The sequence below is a fragment of the Heteronotia binoei genome, chromosome 3 (genome assembly GCF_032191835.1).
Source record: "Heteronotia binoei isolate CCM8104 ecotype False Entrance Well chromosome 3, APGP_CSIRO_Hbin_v1, whole genome shotgun sequence".
Taxonomy (NCBI): domain Eukaryota; kingdom Metazoa; phylum Chordata; class Lepidosauria; order Squamata; family Gekkonidae; genus Heteronotia; species Heteronotia binoei.
In genome coordinates, this window is record NC_083225.1 from 75480509 (window position 1) to 75503017 (window position 22509).

Consider the following 22509-nt stretch of genomic DNA (forward strand, 5'->3'; position numbering starts at 1 on the left):
TGGCTCTGACCAGTGCATTTGTTTTACATACACAAGTGTACCTCTGAGCCTTTGTAACATGGCAATGCAAAGGACAGTCATGATACGGAGAGTGGAAGAAATTCATATGAATTGGGCAATAAATTATAAAAAGTGGATGTCAGGGCTAAACTGAAACAATGCACACCAGCACAAGAAATTATGATGATGAAGTATTCTGCTTTGATAAGACCTCTGCTGTGTAAGAGATCTTTCTTTTCCCCCTGAAAGCACAGTGGTTAATGAAACCTTATTTGGACTGCTGTCACATCTGCAGTGCTTTGCAGAGCTCTGAGGGATGTTCTTGATACATGAGTATCATCCTGTTTCGATAACACCTTGCCTTTAATCAGAGCATACTGTTATGCCAGACAGGAATGCCCCCTGCATTTCATGTGGGGGTTTGGGGCAGACTCAACTCTTCCCTGGTTGTTGAATGAGCCTTCCTTATTTCTCCATTCATTAAATACTATCTTGGAAATCCACCCTTTTCAAAATATCTTTTACTAGATCAGTGATGCATCACAATAGCAATTTCCAGTGCTGGTGGCAAGCACAAACCCAATAAACACATGCACTCAGAGTCATTTCCACATTTCATAGAACCTGCATGAGCTGTTTCAAATGAAAGAGAAAGATGAAGATTCTCCTGATTTAGGAGCAAAATGTTCATCTCTGTTCTTCACTGAGTCCTAGAGGTGTGAGAAGAGGAAATGCGAATTCAACACCAGACTTACAGATGGCTTTTAAAATAAAGACAGGGATCTAGCACTTAAAAGGCCATAGTCCCATATGGTCCTGCCTTCATCACAGGCTCTTTTTTATCTCCATCCACGCAGGAGGTGGTTAACCATAAGAGATGAGCCCTTGGTGGCTGCCCCACAGCTTTGGAATGCTCTTTTCTGGTTCCATCACTGGGGCTTTTGGGAATCAGCAGGAGTCATTTTGTAGCAAAAAAGGTGCCAGAGTTCATTAGTGCAACATATTTGCATATGCCGCACATCCCGACATCACTGGAAGGTGTACTAAATTATATCAACTCAGTATCTACCTTAAAATGCTTCTTGAATTATAATTATAATAAAACTTTATCCCACTTTTTAAATTACTTTTTTCTATGTGGCCACAGTGGCATGATGAAGATTTCTATCTTTCTGTTTTATATGTTTTGGTTATTATAATATAGTGGGTTCTATGCACTGATAAGTCGAGGCGGCGGTGATAACAAGCTCTTTATTCGATACAGCATGGTTGATGGCTGCACTAACAAAACTCCGAACTGGGCTGGTGGGCCAACTATATACAACTCAGGGTTCCCGCGCAAGCACGTTATTGGGTCATTCAAACTGGCAGGGGCTTGTGATAGGTCCAGGGCAGCAGGGATTTGGATCCTGCTGCCTATTGTTCCCAAGTCCCCAAGCTCCGATCATATGGCTCCAATGAGCCAGGCAGGAACACCCATAGAGTCTTCATTCAAGTCCACATATATAACAGTTCTTTCCCCCTTTTTTGTGGTGGAAAATATTAGAAAGTTTGTTGAATCTTAAGAGTCCAGCAAAATTCTCACAGGGGGCTTGAACAATGGAGCCCAGAAGCAAGAATTTGGAGGGGGTGGGGTTAAGAAAGAGCACAATAAAATGTAGAGCTTTCAGAACTCCACTCCTGTGAGCTGCCAAAATGAGGCCTGAAAATCAGTCTATGATTTATTTATTCCAGCTGACTTTTAAGTGATTTATGGTTTTGTCTCTCCCCCACCCCATCCCTGCCAATTTCTCTAGCTGCTTCCACATGACAAGAATTCTCTGGGTTCCTTCCATTACTACTGCAAATGCAGAGGTGAATGTATTGCCAGTGATGCTTTCACATAAGTGGTAGTTTGCAGCATTTTCCTCACTGTCTTTCCCCCCCAATCTTTTTCTTCCAAATGTGTTCCACAGCAACTCTGCATTGGCTCTCAGGGGCATGGGCATAATGGCTGTTGTCCCTATCCCCCCCCCCCTTTCTTTATGTATGTGCTAAATTAGAAATGGAAACTTAGCAATAGACCAGTATAGTGATCTATTACCACTTGGACTTTTCAATTTTAAAGTTTAACAGACTCCTTACAGAACTATTGTTTGTTATAATGCAATACAATTACTGAATGAAAAAAAACAGATTCCTCTAGTGATGCCACAGGAAACAAATAATGTGGAAACAGTGCCTGCAACTAGGGGCTGATAGCAGGAAAATGGTGCTGATATGGATAGGAAAATGTGTAGCATTCCTACCAGATGGCATGCTAATTTACTGCATTCTTTTCAAAAACATGGGTCCATTCTGCATACACAGCTTACGGTACTTCTGATTTTCACTGAAGTCGAGCCGGTTGGGGTTTACATCGAATGCTGTGCCTGCATTCTATATCTATCTATCTATCTATCTATCTATCTATCTATCTATCTATCTATCTATCTATCTATCTATCTATCTATCTATCTATCTATCTATCTTTCTTTCTTTCTTTCTTTCTTTCTCTTTCTTTCTCTCTCTCTCTCTCTCTCCGATTTCTATTGAGAATTGTAGTGTATATATTCTACATACCAATGAGAAAACCTGGGTAGTGTTCTGGGATTGGTTTCTCCTGATTGGTTAGTTTCACACTGGGCGTGCCTTTTGAAATAGATTTTTCCAGCTGAATTTACTGTATGATCACCATTACTGTCCCCCCACATCAGTAGTCAAGGAGTTTGCCGGAGAAAAAAAACACACTGGCAGACACTGCTTTAAGAATTTAGGGAGGGGGGGGAGGTGGAGACGTCAGTGCTTTGCAGCCTGAGTTGCCCCCATTGTTATTTGAACTTAGATGATAAAAGGCAAAGAGATGTTGAGATGGGCCAGACTTTTTTTGTTTTTAAAAAAGGCTGCTACTAAACCGGGGACTACCTTTACCTTTTTACTGCCACAAAGTAGATTCTTGCAGCATTATTTTCACATTTGAATTGTGTGTGGTCAGAATCAATTTAAAAGGAAACTTTTTTTTCCAAATACAAAATTGCCCCAAAGAAGAATCAAACTTGCTGCCCTAGCTCAGAATCTTAATCAACCAAGCAAATGAGTCAGACAAAGGCAATGACTTTCCTAATCTCCTACTTCAAAAAACATGCATAGTGTGAAACTGACCCATAAGAACAGACCAATTAGCCTGCCAGGGGAGGGGAGGGGGAAAGTCCAAGGAAATGTTTCTGCTTTTAAAGGCTTGGAAATGAAGTAAGGGGGGGGGGAATACTGCTCTGAAAAACCACTATTGGAAACTACAGCGATACAGTGGAGTGACAGCAGAATGCTGGGGAAAGGATGTGGAAGGATTTCAAAATCTGATGGGAAGCAGGTTTTTGAAGTGATGAAGATGGGAGGCGAGAGCTGTAGTGAACACAAAAGCAGAAAGGGCCATGGAAGTAAAGCCGTTTTGGGAAAGAGTTACCGGAGATGGGAAAAATCTGGAAACAGAATGATTACGACACAATGTTATGTGAAAGCTAAAAAGAAAAAAAAACAGAGAAAAATATGTCTGAAAACAGCCCAGGCTTGGCTATATGTTGATATTGGTTGATTGCTGTTCTGTTTTACAGTTGATTAAGTTTAGTAGATTTATTGGTATGATCTTTTTCTAGGTTTTAGCATTATGCGGGTGGTTTGATCAGTTTTTGCTAATGTTGTGAGGCTGCTTGGCCACTTTTGCTGAAGGAGCAGCATACAAAATTTAAATGAATGAAAACATGAAATACAGGGCTTTGTTTGAACAGGAATGCAGTTCTGGCTGGCTTGGCATCAGGGGTGTGGCCTAATATGCAAATGAATTCCTGCTGGGCTTTTTCTAAAAAAAAGCCCTGATGAAATATATTAACCAACTGGAATGCATTGATTTATAGGAGTCATCTATGCATCCACTGATTGCATCTATTGTAGCTGACTTGTGCTACTTGGGCAAAGCTGGTCTCAGGCATTTGATGCCATACCAACTTAAAACCTTGATGCTATACCAACTTAAGTCTTCCTTGCTTAGTTCAGCTGGCTCAGTGGTTTACTTTTTTATGCTGGGATGCTATCCAATGTTGTTATTATGCTATTTTTTATAATATTGAAAAACATAATGAAGACACAGCAGGTGAGAGGAAATTAAGCTTTAGGGCAACTGCATTTTAGCTATTCTTCGCACAGGTCCCATGATCAAGGGCTAGAAATGGCTGTTCAGGGGAGGGAAAAGCCAGGAAGATCAGTGGTTAATGGAATGGTCAGCTGACACACTGAGTACCAGAATGAAGAATAGCTTAAAGCAACTTATGAAGAACAACTAAAACATCTTGTAGAGCAGTCTCACAGCCTTGTTGTAGAGCTAGCCAAAATTGAGATGCAGTGTTGGGGCCTACCTACAGGTTATTTAAAGAGATACATCTTTCCTCATTGAGTACCCTGTGTGAGGGCCTGATCTGTCTGAACACAGGGTATTTGGAAGGATAAAAGTTTTTCCAGACAGTTGAGCTACATGCCCTTATGGATTTCTGTCTGCCCCCTCCTAATTTTGCCTTCCAAAAGCTGGCAACCCTAGGGCTTCTGTGTGTCTAAGGAAAAATCAGAGTACCATAGATTGTTCCAGAAGGACGCCAGAATCACAGAATGATGTGGGAAATGATCTAGAATTTTCATACAGCCTCATTCCATATGTATGTGCCCAGAAGCAAGTCTCACTAAGCTGGACAGAATTTACTCTCAGGTAAGCATGCATAGCACTACAGCCTAAATTTGTTCTTTTTTTGCTTGAAAATACTTTGAAAGATGAATATTTGATTTCCTCTACATAACCCTGCTATATTCAGCCAGCAAAGGGAGTGAGCTAATTGTTAAATTCAGTTCAACAAGTTCCTCATTAAGAACAAATTACCTGAGTTTGGAATCTGCTAATTTTCCAATCAGGGTGAGTGTTTGCACTTGTGATTTGGAAATAATTACCACAATGTATAACATCTGAACCTATGTGGAGGCTAATGAGGGAGGGAGTCATTTCTTTGGGAGGAGAAAAGAGCTGATATAATCTATGGTGTTCTATAGTTTTAGATACAAACACACAGGCCTCTCATGCACTCAGTCAGTTGTAGAGAGACATCATATAACCATTGCTTTGATCAGACTTGAATATCTTTAAGGCTATGTTTTATGTCCAAAAATGAATGATCTCCAATAAGTGGTATTTTAAAAAAAAAAAATCCAAGAAATGTGGGTGCATTGGCACGTTTTACATAACAGTGATTCCAAGTGTAGAGATTATAAATTGTTTATACCACACATTTATATATTTAAATACTTATATATCACTTCCCCAAAATAATCTGAGCCATTTTATTAAATCGAGATAAGAATGAATTTTGCTTGCAGGATAGCAGACCTTAATTTACCTATTAATGTAATTTACCTATTATATTTTTAAATCCCTAAGGTGTTCAGGGTAGTAGACTTGTTTCTCCTCTCCTTCACTTGTACACAGAACAAGCCTCTGATAGATTAGGCTGTGAGAAACTGACTGACCCAAGATCATGTTCTGAGTGTCCTTATTGAATGGGAATCTGAACCCAGATCTCTAGAGTCCCAGTCCAACATCCTAACCACTATGCCACATTTATTCAAGAATAATCACAGTATAATCACATACTGGACACATAAATACTGAATACAGGAGTTGTGGGAGATGTTATATGTAGGATTGCCAACTCCAGATTTGAAATACTTGGAAATTTGGGTGAAGAGCCTGGGTTTGGGGAGGGGAAGGACTTCAGCAGGGTATAATGCAATATGGTGCACCCTCCAAAGCAGCCAATTTCTCCAGGTTAACTGATCTCTTCATCTAGAGATCTCCAACTGAATGTTGACAACCTGAGTGATATGCCTTTAGAAGAAGAATCTGTCTGTCTGTCTAATTGAGCTCTTTTCTATACTTTGCTGATAATCCTAAAAATAGTCAAGACCAGGCAGACTAACCAATCAATGTAATGTTAGGAAAATATTCAGATAACTACTCTAAAAGTCAGTCTGATATTTTGAGGTAAGTTGCATATAAAGAAACTAGGAGAAGAGAAATACTTGCATTTTGATCTTCTGTACTCTTGTGCTTTGCATTACATGTAACACATACACATATCATATATCTAATTCTGAATCTGGCCATAGTGTGTAGATCGATACATCTGCAAAATGAAGCAAGGGGGAGATGGGAGAATTTCTCTAAAAATCTGAAGGAAGTTTCAAATTTGCAGAAACCACAACAATACTGCTGAGCATTACCAAGTCTTGGTTCCTATAAAGCAAAGTCATAGGTGAGGAATAGAGATTACAACAGAGCTAATCCTGGCAGTGATTTGAACAACACCCTTTGCAACTGGTTGCGCTTGGCACCACACTGTCATCCAGACTTCCCTGGGGAGACATTTCTAGGAGGGAGAGGTTGAAGACAGGGAAACAGATAAAAGTACATTGGCTGGTAAGAGGAGGATGAGAAGAAAACAGGAAAGGGAGACAGGCTATGAGGGCTACTAGGAAAGGGAAAGAAATAGTGGAGGCAGGGGATACAGGGGGAAATGAGATACCCCCTGTAAACCCTTGAGGGTCCATCGCTTCTATTATACATATAATCTCACATTATAGAAAATAGCTGGTAATACCACTGCATGGGTGCGGTCACACGTACCATTAGTGATGACACAGCTCCGTCTGGCTGACGGATTAAATGTTTTCATTCAGACATCCACATCTGGCAATCGAGCGTCATCCAGGGTCAACTAGGCTTGCTACGCCTGAATGGCGCATTAATTTGACAGCACAGAAAGTCCGGCCCTTTTTCAAAACAGTGGCACCAGATCGGCTTTTTATTGTTTGGACAGCTCACACGCGATACTGCCTCCCACCTTTAAAAAAAAAAAAAAAGCCCCAGCAGACATGCGCATTGCAAGATCATCCGGGAATCTGAGATGACGCTTCTGCTTCTCCAATCAACACAGGATCGGAGGGGGTGGGGGGAACGTTATCCCACTATTCAGAACAGGAAAAAATTTTTTTTTTCAATGTGGAGGATTTCAAGATATCATTGTCACTGCCAATTTCTAGGAAAGTAATTCCTGGCAGTTCCTTGGTTTGGATCGGCAATGTTAATTCCGGAAACTTTCCCCCTTCCCCCCTGCCTCTGAAGCAATGTTTGATTTCCCAGCTCCAAACAGTTGGGTGCATGTTTAATGGACCCCTCCCTCCCAGAAATCACCATCTGATTACGCATGCTCCAAGAAAAGAGCGTGATAGTATTGGATGTCTGATTGCGTAACAACAGAATGAATCGCATTCTTGGATGCTCATCTGAACTGCCCTTGCATCGAATCAATATTCAGCGGTTCAGATTTGAGCACTACACATCCGCTTTTAATGGTACATGTGACCGCACCCCTGGTGTGCTAAAATATTCCTCACTACCTGGAATGATGTTATAGGTGACCAGTTTACTCATGTTTACATGCACACACTGTGGTAACTTACAGCTTATTAGGGATTTAGAAATCACCTTATGTCCTGGTGCTGCATTTAAGCATACAGAAGTATTCCCAGAGAAAATCTTTTCTGTGTAGTAATTAGTTCTCAAGAAGAGAGTGTTAGTATTGGAATGTACCTGGTATTTCTGTTCCAGGTGCCAGCTTTGTGTTAGGACATGTAGATGAGCCCAGTAGTACCACTGAAGAGCTGTTTTTTTAAAAAAACTATTATCATTAAGGTTTTTTTTTTAAAGTGTGGCTTCTGATTACAGTAAACTGCTTCTTGCTGCTTCTGTCTGCATTTTCTTATCAAATGCAACTATCTAACAAAAATTGGAAGAAATCTTCTGAATATTATGGCATACCCAGTGGCCTGATGGAATGGGTCAATGGCAATCAATCAATCAATCCATTACACTGCTATAACTGGTCTAGTCCTTCTGGATGACCTGGAAATCAGGCTGTGAAATAATATTCCATCATCTGTAATCTCTTATCTGTTTCAGGTCATAGACTGGTCTTCAACAACTCTCTATTCTTTCCTGTCTTTTCAGGTTTCACCCTTTCTCTTTTGCTTACATAGTTGTATCCAGGTCTTCCATCTTGCTTTTCTTCCTTCCAATTCTCCTTTATTTATACTTGGGGGCCTGGTATGAATTTGTTACATGGGCCCACCTCCACACCATCTATAATATGGTGGGTTCAAAGCATCAAGGAGATGAGATAACAGTGATAACAGCTCTTTATTAGGGGCAGCATGGTAGATGGCTGCACTAACAAGACTGACTACCAGCCAACGGGGCCTTACTATATACAACTCTGGGTTCCTGTGCTAGCAGGTTATTGGTCCATTCAAACTGGCTGGGGCCCTATGATTGGTGCAGGGCAGCAGGTATCAGGATCCTGCTGCCCATTGTCCCTAGTTCCCCAAGCTCCGTTCTTCCAGCTCCAATGAGCTAGATAGGAATACCCAGAAACCTGACATAATTCTTCTTCGTAATACCCAGAAACCTGACATAATTCTTCCACGCAAGATTCTTGCGTGGAATAGAATCATGGATGGTGTTTACGCATACCATCCACGATTCTATTCCACGCAAGAATCTCATTAATTGTTTATGTCTTTCAGATTACAAAAAAACATATCTACCAATGGCATATACTACATTAACTTATTTAATTAACACATTTATATCCCAGCTCTACAAATATCAGCTTACTAGTCCACATATTTTGTAAAGTCAATAATTTTTAAAATTTGAGGCACACGTTTTTAAGATTACAAGCTTGTTATTTAAGGGGAAAACATTTTAAAATGCAGCACTATTCTTTTTATAACCCTTCCAGGTTTTTCACCTGAAGCAATGTCATGCTATTAGATCAACAGCTATTTCATTGATTGATCTTCTCCCCCTGCTGCTCAAAACTGGGGTTGGTGGATCCCCTACCCCCATCAGGGACTTGGCAGCCCTAGGTTCTACCACCAAATCTCTAGGAATTTCTCAACAGGAGTTGGCAACCCTAATTGATTCTGTTTCTTTGTCTGGGATCTAATGTAAGGTCTCCTATGTACTGTGGAAACTAGATGTCTGACTCACTTATTCACATTTTATTTATTTACTTAAATATTTATTGTGGCTCTCAATACATTATGCACTTTCTCCATAAACTCTAGTGCAGAGGCATTAGTTTGTGGGCCTGTAAATTCTACCAACCACTGGCTTTCACTGTAACTCATGTTTCAGCAGGGATGTGCAAATGTTCCAGAATGCAGGAGGAGGGTTGGAATCATCTCCAAGCAAACATATCTCTTTCTCTTCCTCTTCTGTTGTGGGTATATAACCTGGGAGTAGCCAGAGGCACAAATCTTTGGCATGGATTGAAGGGCAAGAGCAAAAGTGCTCTTAATCCTTGTTTCTTAGCTCCTGGTATTCCTTGGACTAGAAGGCTGAGATATAGGTTTGCTACATAAATATAGTAGTACTGTCTGAGATGTATTTTTTTAATTAAGTTATTCTACACTGCTTTATAACATAAGGTTCTTGTAGTTGTGTTCAAAGATAGGATAAAAGCAACCATAAAAGAAAGCACTCATTAAAAACAATCAGTGAAGCAAGCTATGTGGGGCAAAAGGATCTTTTTATCATTGTTGGTGGTTGTGTAGCAAGGTTAGTCAATTTTGGAGTAAAATCATAACAAATTCACTTGATAACGAAACATTATATTCCCTAAAAATCTAACTTTAATCCTTTTGGACTTCTGTCCAAGAACTAGGATTTCTTGAAATACTAGAGACCTCATTTCCACTCTTTTGGCAGCAGCAAAGCATGTTCTTGCTTCAAATTGGAAATAACAGAATAACCCCTCAATGCATCAGTGGTACCAAAAGGTGTGGAATTATTATTATTATTATTATTATTATTATTATTATTATTATTATTATTATTATTATTATTATTATTATTATTATTTTGCTAAACAAGACCTCAGACTGGGTTGCACAGCCAAAAAGACAGATTACTTTTAATAGCATTATGGCCAAATGGTCATTATGGCTAGATGCTTCTGCTGACCCAGAAAGAAGTTTACAGAAAGCACCTTTAATTGGTTCACATACCTTATATTTTTACCATTAGGTAGTTGATGGAACTTTAAAACTGGCTTGAACTCCCCGTTTACTTTTACTTTTCTTTTTAATTATTTGAATGATAAACTCAACATGTACAGATACCCTGTAGTGACAATCCTTGACCATTTTGTAATTGTATTTTTACTTCAATCTCTAATAAAAAAGCTGGCAGAAATAACAGTGAAACAACAAAAACAGGAACAATTAAAATCTAAACGCACTTCCATGAAAAGAGCCTGCCATGTACACCCAAAAAACAAAATTTCCACATCACCTAAAATGTAACTAACACAATACTCCTTCACACTACAAGTCATGTGAATGACACTCGTCTATCACGAATGGATATGACACTGCTGTGAGTGAGACAGATTGTGCAGGGCCTTCTCAACTGATTGACACCGCATTGAAGAACTTCCATTGGGATATTCATGCACACTAATATAAGCTGGCATACAAACACATGGACACTTTGCCATTAATTCTAGGACTGCTGCAAGCTTCACACTGAACATGTTGAACAGGCATAGCATGTTTGACAGCCATGGTGCCGCATGTCTTGAACCTCTGGTCTGTCTGCCATCTACTTTGAACAGTGGTCGAACAGCTTTGCAGCTGTGCAGTGGCTGTGGTAGTGGAGATGCATTCCTTGTGGGCTCAAGTTCCTTTTCCTGGCCTTGCAGGGAATTTTATATCTGGGCAATAGGTGAGATTCTAGCCAGGTGCATGGATGGATGGGATAGATAAACAAATGAAATGAGATGAGAACTATGACCTCACCAAGACTGCATGAAAATGCCCATGTGCAAAGTAACATAAATAGCACAGGTTTAAATAAACACCAATGAAGTATTTTGTTTTTTAAAATGGAGTTATATAATTGTTGTCTGACTGATTGTTTTGCTTACTGCTGATATACTGTATATATATGGCTGGCTGCTGAGCATGCAATAACAGTAGGTCCATGGGGATGGGGACAATGAAACTCCCATCAGACTTTGTGAGAAAGCACAGACATGAAACACTGCCCATTGTACTGCACTGCACTGTTAGATTATGTGAAGAGTAATCCAACAAGCAACTTTGTTTACGAGCAACTAAACTGATGGACAAAAAATCTCTCTGTTTGCAGACAGAACATGAGTTGAACTGGATGGTGCTGAAACATCCATAATGACTTCTGTTCTTCAACACATGTGCCACTGAAAAAATGAAATGTCTGTGCAGTTGGAGCTTGGCGTTGTTGTCATGCTCAGTACAAATGGAATATCAATATCTTTGGGAGCACAATAACCAATCATATGCATGCATGTCTGTCAAGCAGCAATAGTGCTATGCAAGTGGCAACATTAGCGAGTCTATATAACCACAGAAATTCTCTTACAATGGCTTGTGACCCTCAGCTTCACTGACTCATTATCTCCAGATTGTTTGTTGGTGCTTGGATTCAGCAGCCGAGTTCCATTATCTTTTGTCTATTACATTGTCACCATGTGCTTACCTGCTGTTGTCAATGGCAGTAGCAGCCACTACCTGTGTACTATGTACAATAGAAATCTTTCATATGTTATTTGGTTGCTCTGGATACAAGCAGTTTGCTATGTGTTGGGTCCCTTAGGGCTGTGTATTAAAGTGCTTTTTTGTGGTCCTGTTTTTTTTAAAAGGATAAACATTCTCTCTGGCTTTATGCTGAGCATCCAGCTTCAATGAACCTTCTATACTAGCTACAGCTCAGATTACAAATATGTGTCAACTTCATGGGTGAAAGAACTGAAACATAATTTTATTTTGATAAGGTTTTCTTATTCTTTTAGTCCCAGCAGGGGAGAAGAACCAATGACAAATGATTTCAAAAGGTAATTCATATTTCTATGATTAGCTGATTATCTATATGATACTGGATAAGTCTTCATGGTATCATCTGTTTATTTACACATTTATATTCTGTTTCTTCAAAACACTCTGAAGTGGCTTACAATAGACCAAAGTTAATATTTGAAAATAATTTTTAAAATCACATTAAAAATAAACCCCATGACACAGATTAATCCCAAATCAACATTTTCCAGTCAAATTTGAAGCAGAATACCTTTATTATTATTTTATTTATAAATCACCCAGTCCCTGCTACTGCAGGACTCTGGGCGATGTACAGAAGCATTAAAATATTTGCCAAATAAAACAAACAAAATAGATATACATTATAAAAACAGATGGCGGATGTTAATACATTAATTATTCAGATTTGCAGACTGCTGGCAACTCTGCGGGCAGGGGGAGGGAGGGAGGCAAAGGAGGCAAAGCAAGCATGAAGAACAGAGGAAGGTGCCTACCAGGATGGAAACCATTGCTGGTTTCAACTAAAGGACATGCTCCAGAATGACAGGTGGGAAGAAGTAATCTGGACTTCTTCTGAAGGCTGTTCCAATGTGAAGGCGGTGTTACCACACCCTCACAAACACATTAACATACATTCCAATTAACATGGGGAATTAACTTGTATGTTTATACAGAGAGTGAAAACCGGGATCTTTTATCTAAAGAGGTGGCTGAGAGTAGCAAGTTTCAGCAGGAAAAAATGACAGAAAACTGTTTTAAAGATTTTAAATTGAATATAGGAAGTTCATGGAGGGAGGAGTTATCCTAAGCAAATATTAGCAAACTAGGAATAAGGCATGTTGTAGGGGAAAATACGACAGTTTCTAGAAAGAGGCTCTGGGCACCCTTGATGTCTTCCCATCCTTCCATCAACTTCCCTTCACTCTCACCTTCCAACTACCACCCTTCCAACCACCTCTTCCTCTCAACTACACCTATACCCTCGGAACTCCACCAGTCCCCCCACCCATGACCTTCCCCACCCTTGCTGAACTTGGGGCATGATCTGTTGTTGTTTTTTGGCCTGGTCTGGTTGTGTTATGGTATACCATAGAGTATGTGCTTCAAGGCAGCCGTTTTCTGTAGGGGAATTCATTTGACTTCAGCTTTCCATCTCCTCCCCCCCTCCCTGCAGCCTCTGCCTAGGAAAAGTACAATCTTTCTCCACACTGGGGACCAAAGCAGGAGCCAAACAACCTCAGCAGGGCATAATGGCACAGAGTCCACCCTGAAAAGCAGCCATTTTCTCCCCAAGAGCTGATCTCTACCATCTGAAGACCAGTTGTAATTCTGAGTAATCTCCAGCCCTCACCTAGAGTTGGCAACTGGTTCCCTAGAAGGAAATGGCTGGTTTGGAGGGTGGACTCTATGGCATTATATTCAGCTGAGGCCTTTCCCCTCCCCAAGTTTTGGCTTCCATAGACTCCACCAAAAAATCCCCAGGAATTTCCCACCAACTGGAACTGGCAACTGTAGTTAGGACTGGCCCCAATGAGTTCTCCCTCGAAGGCCAAAATAGGCTTGGAAAGGACCTCCTCTCTCCCTTTACTGACAGAACCAAACTTGGTTGCCTAGCAACAGCCATTGCCTAGCAGCTTCCCCAGTGGCCCAATCCTCCTCTGTCCTGGGGTGTAGCTGAGGGGAGGAGTGAGTGACAGGAAAGAGGCAGCTGCTGTGACCTCTGAGGAAGCACTGCCAGCAGGGCCAGGCCTTGCCAGCTAGTCATATTACCACCTTTATCCCCTGTATTTTTGCTGTCTCTCCACTACAGCTTCCTACTTTCTCTTCCAAATGCCACAAAGAGTGGGTTGGCAACAGTGGGCAGAAGAAAGAAGTGGACTAAACCAATGGAACACAACAGAACTTGATTGGCTGACAGGCCAGTACATCTGGGCTTTTATATTATATGATAGTACTAAATCAAAGCAAAAACAAATAGAAGATTCCTTCTCTAAACCAACAATAAGGCAACGTGGAGTTGCCAGGTCCTCTGTTGCCAGTAGGCTTGCCAATCCCCGGGTCCCAGAGGGGGTTCTTCCACTTTCCCAGGCTCCTTCCCACCCCCAGTCAGCCGGCTGGCGGGGGGAAGCCCCACCCCCAGAGGACCATGTGCCTTTCCACCTCCGGGGGCTTTAGTCTCCGATTGAAAGGCTTCCTCTTGGGATGGTGTGTCTGTATTACTTTGAAGAAGTTGGCAGCAACTCGTGAGTAGAGAGGCCAATCCCTCACTTCAGAGTCGCCAGAAAGGGGGGGGAGGGAAACATTTACTGAGCACTTCATTATTCCCTATGTGGAGATCGATTCTCATAGGGTACAATGGGGAATTGATCTGGAGGTTTCGGGGGCTCTGGGGGAGCTGTTTTTTAAGGTAGAGGCACCTAATTTCCCCCAAAGTACCCCCCAAGTTTCAAAACGATTGGACCAAGGGGTCCAATTCTATGAGAAAGTGCCCCTATCCATTATTTCCTATGGAAGGAAGACATTTTAAAAGGTGTGCTGTCCCTTTAAATGTGATGGCCAGAACTCCCTTGGAGTTCAATTATGCTTGTCACACCCTTGTTCCTGGCTCTGCCCCCAAAGTCTCCTGGCTCCACCCCCAAAGTCCCCAGATATTCCTTGAATTGGACTTGGCAACCCTAGTTGCCAACAGGTGGGGATGGGTGGTGGTGGTGGTAGGATTGCTAGATCCAGGTTGGGAAACTCCTGAAGATTTGGAAATGGAGCCTAGGGAAGACAGGGATCTCAATGGGGTACAGTGCCATAGACTTCAGCCTCCAAATCATCAATTTTCTCCAGGGCAACTGATCTCTGTAATCTGCAGATTAGCTGTAATTCCAGGGGGTCCCTAGGTTCCATGAAGAAGCTGGCACCCCTACAATAACCATCATAAAACATCAACCAGGGGTACTCCAGTTTGGAGCAGCAGTTACCTTAAAGCTAGAGGTGTAAATATGGGAACAATGGGAGAAGTGGATCTCTTGGAGTAGAGATGCACAGTCTTCCAGATGTGATGCTTAAGTAGCACAGAAGATAAAAGTGCCAACTCTCTGTGAGGTGCAGCATGGCTTGGAAAATAAAGAGAGATAATAAAGGTGGTCTACATAGAAATCAGGCAAAAGAAGGAGGAATCAGAGCCTTCTGGGGAAATGGCAACTTGAAGGGAGCAATTTTTAAAGGCTCCCCTGTTGGACTTAATATGTCAGAAAAGGGGAGTATGTATTTCTCTATCCTTATCTCTCTCTCATGGGGGAGACGCAACTGACAGGTGAACTGGGGGTGAGGCTGAATTATAACTCCCCTGAGTTATAATTCCAGCAAGGGCAACAGAGATAAGATGGCTGTTGCCATCAAAGTTGACCTCCTCAACTCTTGTTATTTTCTCATTTTTCTTTCTCTACCAATCTGTAAAAAAACAAAATCTGTTTATGGCTTTAATTTTTTTTTTACTAGACTACAGCTCCAACACAGGAGATAAGCACATGACTGCAGTGGTAAGAGGGGATATTGTTAAAAAATTATGGCTTTTTTATATAACTTGTCAGGAAAGGGGAGAATTTATTTCTCTATTTATGGCTTTTAAATTACAGATATTTTACAAAATATTTGTGTGAACAGTGTAAAGACTAATGGTTGAACTGCCATTGCAAAGCAGAGTGGAAATATTAATTTAACCAGATCAACTATACTAAGTATATTAAACCTTTTTTTCATTTCCTGGATGAACTTTATAATTGTGGATTATTCTCTCCATAGACCATACAACCAGCTACTTCTCTTTTATTTTCTTTTTTTTCCCTTTAAAGAAGGAGGGATCAAGCGTGTCTGGAGCCTGAGTTGAAGTCCAGTTTGTAACTAGGATATGGATCAAATAACTGACTCTAAAGACAGGATACTTATACTGTTTTAGGCCCACAGGATAACATGAGTTCTTTTCAAGAAATAAAAGTAACAGAAGATAAAAGAATACCTCAAGTTGGGCAGATCAGGAGAAAACTATACAACTGACTAAATTAACAAGGAAAGAGCATCAGGAAGGGAATGTTTGAGTTGTAATTCAGAATAACAAAACAGAAGCCATGATGTATTCAGCAGAAACTTTGGACAATGGGAAGATTTGAATCAGAGGTTCTTGGTGGTCATAGGGCATTTGATATCTGAACTGTGTTAACCGTCAGTGATTGCAAGACAATATGGGTAGAGACATCTTTGGCTTCTAGTTTGACATGGCTAATTGGTTTTATCCTGTTGGCACTTCATGATTCCTCCCAAACAAGGCTTCCTTGAAAGCTGATGTCACTGCAAGATCACTGCTATGTTCATTGCTGCAAGATCTACCTTGAGACACGACATGTTCTGTGCTTGCCTTGTGGGACTTGCTCATGGTGTTACACATGCAGTACATACATTCAGGCCGGGAGAGAGGAGCATTCAGATGAAGGTGGAGGAAGGGCTGGCAAAAGGCATACCACAATGAAGGAAGAAGCCCTGCTAATGCAAAAATGCACCTGCTGGATTGATGGATTCACAAGAGATTTAATGGTTGCACCAAATTTCATGAGAGTTTTGGCTTGTCAGAAGCAAATGTACTTAGGAGAATAAGGACAGAAGCATCCCTCACTGCACCTTACTTTCTGTTCTTGATCATTCAGTAGATTTTGATCCTTCACCAGGGCGTACATCAAATATGTTTTGAAATACTTAAATAGCTTTCTTAATGCATTCCTTGGCTATTGCAAATAATTTTTGATGCACTAATCTAAGTTTGAGGCTGGTCTTTAGAGAAATGGGTGCCTTTTCAACAAGCCAAGTGAACAGTTTGTCTTGTTCTTTACAATTTAGATATTGGTAAAATGAATATAACCCTGCTAACAATTGGTACTCCGTGAGCCTATGTGGAGATAAATCCTATTGAGTTATGTGGAAATCTCCTTCAAAGAAAAAAACATACATGCAATACGCATGGAACGCAATAGTATGCTTGTCTACTGACCTCTGAGTAAATCCCACTGTATTCAATTGGGTTAACTTCCAGTTAATATAGTTAGGAAGGACTGCATCCTTTGTGTGTGTGTGTGAGAAAAGTCCCATTCTTTTTCTTTTTGATAAAATAAAAATGGTTTTGGAGAGCACATTTTTTTTCACCAACAACTGATGGTTTTGAAGAGGGACTCATTCTTACTTGACTTTTAAATAAAATGTATAGGCAGTTTTTGAAACAATGTTGTTCTTCAATAGGAAAACGTGATTCCTGCTGCTTACAGCTCATGAATTTTTTTACAAGAACGACATAGATTTGTTATTTGGTCATTATGTTTCCACTTGTAGCTCTCCAGAAAAAGGAGGTCCACTGGAATTGTCTCATGGTATAGCTCCATCTTCTACCTACTCATGAGACATCCTGAAAATTAAAGCCATATTTCATTCACTAATGTAAAGTGTAATCCTAACCAGAATCATCGTCGTCAATATATATATAATTCTCAATGTGTCTCTATCTTTGGATACTTAAATCCAGAGACTGAGGCCATGGATGGACAAGGCAGATCTTTCTATAAACCCAAGAAAAGACCCAAGTTTGCAGAAAAATCTGAAATTAAAAAAAAAAAACCTTGGGATCATCCCCCCCAAATAACAGAAGTGGTATCTGAGAAGAAACAGATGCCCTCATTGTCCATTACCAGGCAACCTTTCCAGTTGTTGTCCATTGAACCACTGATAAGTTCTGTACAGTATCAGTTATCTAAAACAATATTATTGTATTTACCTGCTGAGGAAAGGAAGATAATACTTTTATTTAAAACAATATTATTATTCTTACCTGCTGAGGAAAGGAAAACAGTAATACACAATACTGTATGTACCTCAAACTTGTATCTGAATTTAAAACAGACTCTTCTTTTTTTTTACACCACATGTATAAAAAGGCCTACTCTGTTCTTCAAATTAATATGTAAAAAAAACTGCAAGAAAAATGTGTGTGGGATCCCTTATACTATCAATGATCACTAGATGGCATACTAAATTCATTGTAGATTTCTAGACTGCTTTCACCTGAAGCAAACTGAAGGAGGGGGAGTAAATAGGTACTTAATTGTGTTTAGCTTTGTTCTTTAATTACCTGATGGTTTCTTATTAATATACAGCTGTGCTTTTACCTTTCCAGAGACATTTCCCAGAACTTCTGAAGGATGCCATGATTCAGTTTTTTAAATGGAAAAAGTACTCTTTAATTCCCAAAACAGCAGCCAACTGTAGGTCTGCATCAAATTTTGCCTTTTTTGTTGTTGTTGGGGGCAAAGTGATTGAGAGGCTGAGGGCACAGTGACCACAGTTTCCTGGATGACACATCTGCCCATGATCCATATCAGTCTGGCTTCAGGCCTGGCTTAGGCACACGGACTGTGTTCACTGCTCTGATGGAGGATCTCAATTTGTAAAGGAAATGTACCAATTCTGATTGTGCTTAACCACTCCACATTACAAGATGCCTTGTAAATAGAGTGGATATTAAGATAAGAGGATGGTGCTGGAGTGGTTTCAATCCCTTTTAGCTGTACATACTTAGTCATCATTAGGGACTCTTGAGTCGGCAGTGTGGGATTTGTCCATAACTATTCCATAGGAATTAGTTCTTTCACCAGTACTTTTCAGCATTAACATCAAACCTTTATGCAACACTTTCTGGGTGATGGCAGCTTTAAATATAGGAGTTGGGTAACAATAGGCAGCTCTAGCCCTTTACAAATGTTCAGAGGTTGTAGAATGAATGCACATGAAGGATTGGGAAAATAGGAATGGTGTTCTGTCTCTCACCTATGCATACACAGTAGAACATGTGCGCAGAGCTGGAGCACATAAATGTATGTATGTTGGGTGGTCTCTGTATGGCTGGAAATCCTCTTTTAGCATGTAAAGAGAGCTCTATTTGTGTATATTTGTTCATGCATTGGTTCTAACATATGTTGTAATTAATGCATGTAAACTGGAGGTAGAGCTTGCTGCCACAATCCCACTGCCCTTCCATGTGTAAATTATTTATTCATTCATTCATTCATTCATTCATTCGTTCATTCGTTCATTCGTTCATTCATTCATTCATTTTATATCCCGCCCTCCCGGCCAAGGCAGGCTCAGGGCAGCTGAGTATGTACACTTACTCAGTATATACACTTACAGCATTTGGAAAGTGATATCATGTTCTCTCTATCCAGATAATTATTTTTTTCTACTCATAGGCAAGATTTCCACCCTTCTTTTACCTTACTTATATGCAATGCCAATAGCAGGGCTTCAGAAGTTTGTGAGATAACAACTGAAAAACGCACACAAAAATAGATGTAAATGGTGCTCTGTCCTCCACCCTATTGTTTCTGGGCACTAGATGAAGTAGCTCCAAAGAACTCCTATTGTGAATGCAGCCAACTAATGATTTCAGCACCTTGTGGACTGAAAAGTATATAGTACAGAAAGCACAGTGTAAATTAAGTGGATGAGCCACAGGCTACTTGGAGCAGTAGGGAGCACAGCAGGCTAAGGGTTGGGCAATGGCCCATTTCATCTCAGCCCAATGAACTTCTTTCCAATTTTAGAAAACAATTTCAACCAGTCTACATGCAAAGGCTTCACATTGCCTTACATTCCCTATGAGTAGTTTCACTCTCTCTCTGGACTGGGACCTGCTGATCCAGTTCCAACTCTCTCCACCCACCCCAGGCTCCTCCCAACCACTTTAAAGAGTGTCCTAGCATTTGGATCTGCCCTAGGATTTGGGTCCGCCTCCATCCCAGTGTCCTCTGCCCAGTATAAACCAAATGGAATGCTATCAGTCCCAATAGTGGCGGTGATGGCCAACCAACCTTGTACTACAATGCTAGTCCTGGGTTGTAAGCCAAAATGCCCTCAAAACGAGGTTGGGGAATTGTCAGGTGGGTACCTGGCTTAATCAGGATCTTTTACCTGTGTATACAGGATTCCACATCCAGAAATTAATGCTTAAAAATATTGGGGACTCTAATTAAGTAAAACAATTAAAATTTATTCCAGAAAATATAGGCTTACATACAAGATAAAATACTCAAAAAAATCATACATACAGTCCTAAGAAAAATAGAGAGAGATATAGAGACAACACGTGGTTAGACAAACAGGGTGATAATTACCAATCGTAGTCTTCAAGGAAGGTTCCAATGGCGATGAAAGAGGACGAGGGAAATGGGACCTTCAACTGGCCAAGAATCGGGGATGGATCTAGACAGCAGAGATAGGGTACTGCTAGATTCACACCTGAGTGGAGTTGGGTCAGAGGTTAAATAGACTACCTTAGACCCTCAGGGGATGGGAGGTCCGGGGGAGGAAAAAGGGGAGGCTCTGCAGTGACCATAAGGGCTGGACTTCTGCAGTAGCCAATAGCAGATTAATTGGTGGCACCTAATTGGATGCCCATAACTGACCAATGAACAAGCTTGGGCCCAGGTTACCTGATTGGCTGTACAGGTAACCATGGGTCAAGGGGGAGGCTCCAGGATGACAGTTGGGGAGAAGAATAGGAGAAATTACTGGGTGGAGGGGTGCTTAAGATTATTAAACTTATCTAAAAAGGTGACACTAGATGGCCAAATTGCTACCTAGGTAACACCCGGTTTGCACAAAGGAACTTGGCTCTGGCTGAAGATGGTCTTCCTCTTCTTTAGTGTTCTTCTTGCCACCAGTCTTTGTCTTGAATTCCGTTGGACAAAGGCTTAGGCGGTCTGGCAGGGTCCACGCCTGGATAAGCTTGATGGCTCCATGAGTGGGTAACATCTGTTGTGTATGTGTACTTCCCGTTGTGCTGAAATGGAGTCTTGGCACTGCTGGAAGATAGCTGGTGTTAGCCTCCCAAAGTGGATTCTATGGTTGAGGCTGAAAACCGCATGGCCTGGATAGCTCCTAATGGCGCACTTTCTTCTGCTCCAAAACAGGCATGGCGTTCGCCCAAAGCGACTGCAAACCATCCGTTCTTGCTGGCGCTCTTCCAGGGCCACGGAGCGCTGCTTCAGGATTGTGGCTGTTAGTACTCATAAGTCCTTTCTGGTCTGGTAGGCAAACCCTCGTCCTTCTGGCAGATGTGTGAGAGCTCTGTCTCCAGGCACTCTGGCAACCAGACAGGTGACTACGATGTTCTAGAAATTAGGGGCATTTCCTTAGATGGTCATACCCAACCACAGAGTGCCTGAGTTTTGGTTCATCTGCCAAGGCTGATAGGCCCCCTCCCAGTCTATCTCTGCTCACCATCTCTGCTACCATCCCTTCTACCCCAGCTGTTGTCTCTTCCTGTCATAAGTAGCAGAGGCAGAAGAAATACATGCAAGTTAACAACAACAAATGTATGGACATTTGCTTGAGTTTGTAATATTTATGCCATTTCTAGAATTCAACTAGAGCTAAATCAGAACATGGTTCTGGGTTTTATTTTTTGTTTTTAAAAATGCCATGCAGACATTCACAGCTCTTCCTTTGGACAAAAGCAAAAGAAACCGTTGCTGGAGAGCACTTGATTATATTCACGGTTGAAAATAAAAGTCAGGGCTGTGATCAAGGTGGTGCAAATGGCTCTTCATGGTGCTCAGGAAAGTTCTGTTCTCATTTTTAATTTTACTATATATTAATACTTGTAACCCATCCTGTCTCTAAAAGTATCGGGTAGGTGACATCATTTTATAATGCTGAGTGTAAACAGTAGCTTCCAATACTTGCAGTTGTGTAAAACAGCACTACACCAGAAATGGAAAAGGCTGTGTTGCATAAAACACACTATAAAAGAAGTGCAGTTTGTATGGGTTTTGTGCAACTGCCCTTGAGAAATTGCTTAGCTGGATTCTGCCTTCCCTAATAGCCCTTATAGTCTGTTCTGTCTGCTATTTGAACTAGGTATGATTATCACAAGAATCAGCCCAGTCTCTACGACCCTTTTTACATTGGCGAGATACTCCCATGTTGACTCCCATGCTGGAAACTCCCATGTCCACCCCGATTTCTGTTTTTAAACATGACTTGTCCCAAGCCAAAGTGTTCTGTTTCTTCTGGTCTCTAATTCACATTGTGAGGGAGTATCCTGCATTTTAAACTATTGCTACAGCATTCTTCTCAAGCAATATATGGTGGTGCTGTTAACCACTGTGTTCCTTGAACCACTGCTTGTCCATTCAGCATTCACTGATTGACTGCAGCTGATTTGCCTGCCTCTAAAATCTTCCAGTCAACAGAGCAGAGATCTCCCGAAAGATCTTTTCTAAAGGGGAAATGCTGGAAAAGAGGTCCAGGCTGGTTTACTCTGTCTCTCCCCCTCCCCCCTCTCTTTCTCCCTTGCAAGAGGTGGGAATATCAAAAGGCAGCTGCTGGCTTGAGTCATATGGTGAACCTTTCTGCCTATCCCCATCCCTCCAAACAGGAAACAGTCAA